The sequence below is a fragment of the Schistocerca gregaria genome, chromosome 1 (assembly GCF_023897955.1).
Source record: "Schistocerca gregaria isolate iqSchGreg1 chromosome 1, iqSchGreg1.2, whole genome shotgun sequence".
In the NCBI taxonomy this organism is placed as follows: Eukaryota; Metazoa; Arthropoda; class Insecta; order Orthoptera; family Acrididae; genus Schistocerca; species Schistocerca gregaria.
This window is the reverse complement of record NC_064920.1, coordinates 935,639,248-935,644,170: the sequence shown is the minus strand read 5'-3', so window position 1 is coordinate 935,644,170 and position 4,923 is coordinate 935,639,248. Positions and strand designations below refer to the sequence as shown.

At 42.4% G+C, this 4,923-nt stretch overlaps 1 non-coding gene across 1 annotated transcript; it reads left to right on the top strand.

Annotated features, from left to right (window-relative positions):
• The first annotated feature begins 362 nt into the window (after window positions 1–362).
• Window positions 363–437, top strand: Trnas-cga (transfer RNA serine (anticodon CGA)). The gene has a single exon. It is a non-coding gene; the product is annotated as a tRNA-Ser (tRNA).
• Window positions 438–4,923: the final 4,486 nt, after the last annotated feature.

Sequence of the window (4,923 nt, the reverse complement as noted above, 5' to 3'; positions counted from 1 at the left end):
GGAGCTGTATAAATGAACAGGTGCTGAGTCATACGCAGAGCATTTCATAGTGACATGTCAAGGTGTGAACATCAGTACAGTCGCTCAGGTATTCGATGATGACGAGCATAGACAGTTCATATCAATTAGAGAAGTCGCACTCATAGCACACACAGAAGATGCCAGCATTAGAGAGGCAACTTCAGCAAATATTGCATCGCTGAGGTCTTTCAAGGACGCGATTTGTGCTAAAATGTGAACATCGCTTTGATCATTTGACAAAGTAGATACCATCATCCTGCGCAGGAGAGCTTCTGCAAAGTTTGGAAAGTAGGAGACGAGGAACTGGCAGAAGTAAAGCTGTGAGGACGGGGCGTGAGTCGTGCTTGGATAGCTCAATTGGTAGAGCACTTGCCCGCGAAAGGCAAAGGTCCCGAGTTCGAGTCTCGGTCCGGCATAGAGTTTTAATCTGGTGACCTATTCATCTCATCTTTCATTAGGTCAATAATTTTCTTGTTCTGTGGAACAAAACTGTAAATATTGTGGGCTATGTATGAAGATGTGTCACATTCTTCACCATGGAACCTCATTACTTCAAATAGATCACAGTTCTTCACCCTGTAGATGAAGATATCTACATCCTTACAAAATAACCTCGGATCCACAGCTGAGTTTCCGCAAACTCATAATTAAATCGGTGCAAATGGAGTTTGCATAGGTCTAGTATTCACATCCCTACACAAATAGCCTTCGTGTACTTTACTATAAACTTTATCATCTCCACAGCAGGAACGTTCACAGTGAATATTGCAACCCATTAAAAATTTGGCCTGGTGATGCATTATTTTAGGCGATAAAGCCCATCCCACTCGGTTCTAATCGAAATTTCACGATGTTCCCTCCAATTCTGCATTGTTTTGCCGAAAATTGAGTTATTCACTAATTTAAAAAATATTTCTCAAAGTCACACGTTGCGGAAGCCCTCACTGTCGTATTTAAATCAGTATACTCTTTCAACCAGGGGAAATTCTTGAAGGAGATAACCTGTGTGGTATCCAACTAGCCTCATTTCCAATCTGAAACACTGCTGGAGATGACGATAGTGAATACTGTATCTCCGAATATTCTCCAGTGTTGTCATCAGTTTTGAGGTGGAGCCTACGTGTGGAGCTAGTTACTACAGACACAGAGGCAAATCTACGCTAGCGTCATGCAAACAAATAGGCTAATAACCCACATCAGTACCAGCCGCAATACGCCCTTAACCTGCAGGCTTCCAGAGGGAGCAGACCTGTCGTCACTTCCACGATGTGGAGGGACTATTATCAGCTTTCTATGTGTGCAATCAGTATTTAGTTCCGTTTTGAACACTTTGCAGACGCGAGGACTACTTTCATGATACTCAAGCCACATTGAGTATCACGATCTGTAGTTAGGATATTGGGTGGTATTCGACCTCTGCACCATATGGAGATGCAAACATTCTCTGTTCCACAACCCGGCCATCAGACACAAATGACAGACACATATACAGTTGGATAATATATTCCACTTCATTGTATGAATTAGTGCTTACAGTTATTAGGTCATAGACAGTGGGGGTTGGAAATGTGAGCTCTACCCGTATGTGGTGCACGATTGTTTCAAGAAATTCCGGAGTCTATACCTGACAACATATTCCCTGGATCCTTCCCTTTATTACACAATACCTGGGTTGATTTGGGACGCTGTGCTCAAGAAAATGAGGAGCAGCTTCGAACTGTTCATCAATGCTGACATGCTTGTTTTCTCTGAGAGACGGATCCATAGGCACCCAAGGCACATAACGTGCATATCGGTGAGGGGTTCAGTGCATCCCTTGATTTCATCTACATCATGTGCTTGGATGTCAATAACCTATACAGGCACACCATGCTACAATCTCAGCCATTTGGCAAGATTCGATACGTGCCTGAAGAAGAATGCAAGAGATTAGGTGAAAGATTCGAGCGTATACCATGAGAATGTCACCTTTTTCTGCGTTGGTAAATCCCGTCGTCCATTGACTACCTGATACACGGTCTGTCACACACTAACTGACCAGCAAGTCGCAGTGCCTTCAAGGAACACACAAGCACACTGTAAGAAAACATAACAACATTGTACCTAGCAACTACGCAAGTTGAATGGCACAAACACGTGTCGATGTGCAAACTTTGCACAACACGATATCTCGTAAACGACTCCCACAAGAATCTTGCAGCATGTACCTCTGACATTCTAGTTTATCGTACTTTTAGCCTTTTCATGTCAATAGACATTGTTCTGTTTATAAATGTGTATCGTTGCACAAAACCACACTTCCTAAGTATTCTTACAAATTGTCTATTGGCTGACAATAAGAGTCCATTCTATGAAAACAGCACATAACCAACACTACACATTTCCGTATTATTTGCTGTGCTAGTTTTACTGTATTTGCCCTTTATAATGGGAATAATATTTGCTTCATTTGTTCGTCTTCCCTGTGCGCTGTACAGTTAGCACACCCATAAACTAGTTGTACAAATAAACGTAAACAAAAGTCCACCAAATTCAACCTCCTTAACGAAATAACCAGTGAGATCCTTCATGTGAATTAAAATGCAGAAACAGTTTCTTGCGTCCGTTATCTGTGTTATATTAGTGATACACTGAATCCCTGTAGCCACCGTGTATCTGAAGAACTTGTTACGAAATATATAATACTGGATTGTTATCAGAGCTATCAGAAAGGTCGGCAACATGAATTTACAAGTTCCAGTTCAAAAGGTTCAAATGGCTATAAGCACTATGGGACTTAACATCTGAGGTCATCAGTCCCCTAGAGTTACAACTACGCCAACCTCACTAACCTAAGGACATCACATACATCCACGCCGAGGCAGGATTTGAAACTGCGACCGTTGCAGCAGCAAGGTTCCGGACTGAAGCGCCTAGAACCGCTCTGCCACAACGGCCAAGTTCCTGTACGACGACTGCCCTAAACGTGTGTCACGTGGAAGTGGGAGCTGGTTGTATTCTCTTTTCTACAATAGCATAAAGGAGAATACATATTCAAGATCAAACTTTCCCTTCTATAGCGGAGTGTGTACTTACATGAAACTTTTTCGCTGATCAAAACTGCGTGCCAGACTCTTACTCGAACATGGGACCATTTTATTACTCACGTAAGTGCTCTAGCAACCGAGCTACTCGAGAATGACTGGTGGCTGGTCCTCGCAGCTTTATTTCCGCTAGTACCTCGTCCCCTAGCTTCCAAACGTCGCAAAAGCTGTTCTACAGGAACTAGCAAGCATAGAAGAGACGATATTGCAGAGGAACAGCTTAGCTACAACGAGGGGGATTTTTTCCGCAATGAATTTTTCATCCTGCAGAGGAATGTCCGCTATATAATACTTTCTGGTAGATTAAAACTGCGGACTGGACCGTGACAGGAAACTAGGCTCGTTACCTTTTGCGGGGAAGAGCTCCACCCGCTCAGTACTCACAACCCGTTCACAATTTTATTTCCGCAAGTGCCTCATCTCATGCCGTCGACATCACAGAAATTCTCCCGCTTACCTTCGGTGACTTGTAATAATATAAGAAAGGATATTACGCAGACATGCCGTAGCCACGTCCGGTAGAATTGAACCCAGAATGAATTTTTCTCTTTGCAGTGGGATGTGCGCTGATGTGAAACTTTGTGATTCGTGCTGTGGTAGCTCAGTAGCTTAAGGGGTTGATGTAGCAAAACTATCCTGATCAAGCTAATAACTTCCTAAAACACTTGTTGGCTAAAACACTATACTAAGCAGGCAAGCACACAAACAGGTATGCAGACTGAATCAGTGCTAGGTACTGGAAGAATAAAATTAATTCCATTTTTTAACCCCACACATGATGTAAGATACTACTCACCATCACATTACATATTTCTTCAACTAAATTATTCTACGATTCTTGTCAAGTCTTAAATGGCATCTCCACGTTTAAAACACGAACGGTGTTTATACGTGGTGCTACATTAATGACGGTTCATGAAACAAACTGCCATCACCTAATGTGTTTGTAAGTTTTCCAATAATTTTTCACCTAAATAACCATCGTTTTGAGGGAGGATAACAGTGAAAGATAGTCTACACTAGGATAATGCAATCAGTGATCCTGATTGGAAATTATTGTCTTTACCACAAATGACTCAGAGCCCCCTGATGATATGTTCAAAAACAACTAATCGGAACAGTGTTGCTAAGGATCAAAAAATGGTTCAAATCGCTCTAAGCACTAAGGGACTTAACTGCTGTGGTCATCAGTCCCCTAGAACTTAGAACTACTTAAACGTAACTAAACTAAGGACGTCACACACATCCATGCCCGAAGCGAGATTCGAACCTGCAACCGTAAAGGTCGAGAGGTTCTAAATTGTAGCGCCTAGGCCCCGCTCGGTCACTTCGGCCGGGTGCTAAGGATCTCTAAAACATTTACAGATTGTATTTCTCGTAATAAACTTGTAACGCCGGAAATGCATATCCTCCTATTTCCATCTAATGTACTATAATTTTTTTCCTTATTTTGTTACATGAAGATTTGATATTTCTGTGTCTTTATATATATATATCGATGTATAATTGGTTCAAAAATGGCTCTGGGCGCTATGGGAGTCAACATCTGAGGTCATCAGTCCCCTAGAACTTAGAACTACTTAAACGTAACTAAACTAAGGACATCACACACATCCATGCCCGAGGCAGGATTCGAACCTGCGACCGTAGCGGTCGCGCAGTTCCACACTGTAGCGCCTAGAACCGCTCGGCCACTCCGGCCAGCTATAAGTGGTTTCTTTTGTAAATATTATTCGTATTTTTACCCTGAGTCCGGCCTAGGGAAAAGTATGCTATCGACCGATTTCATCGATAGGTCGTGTGGAAAATCAAAGTGTTT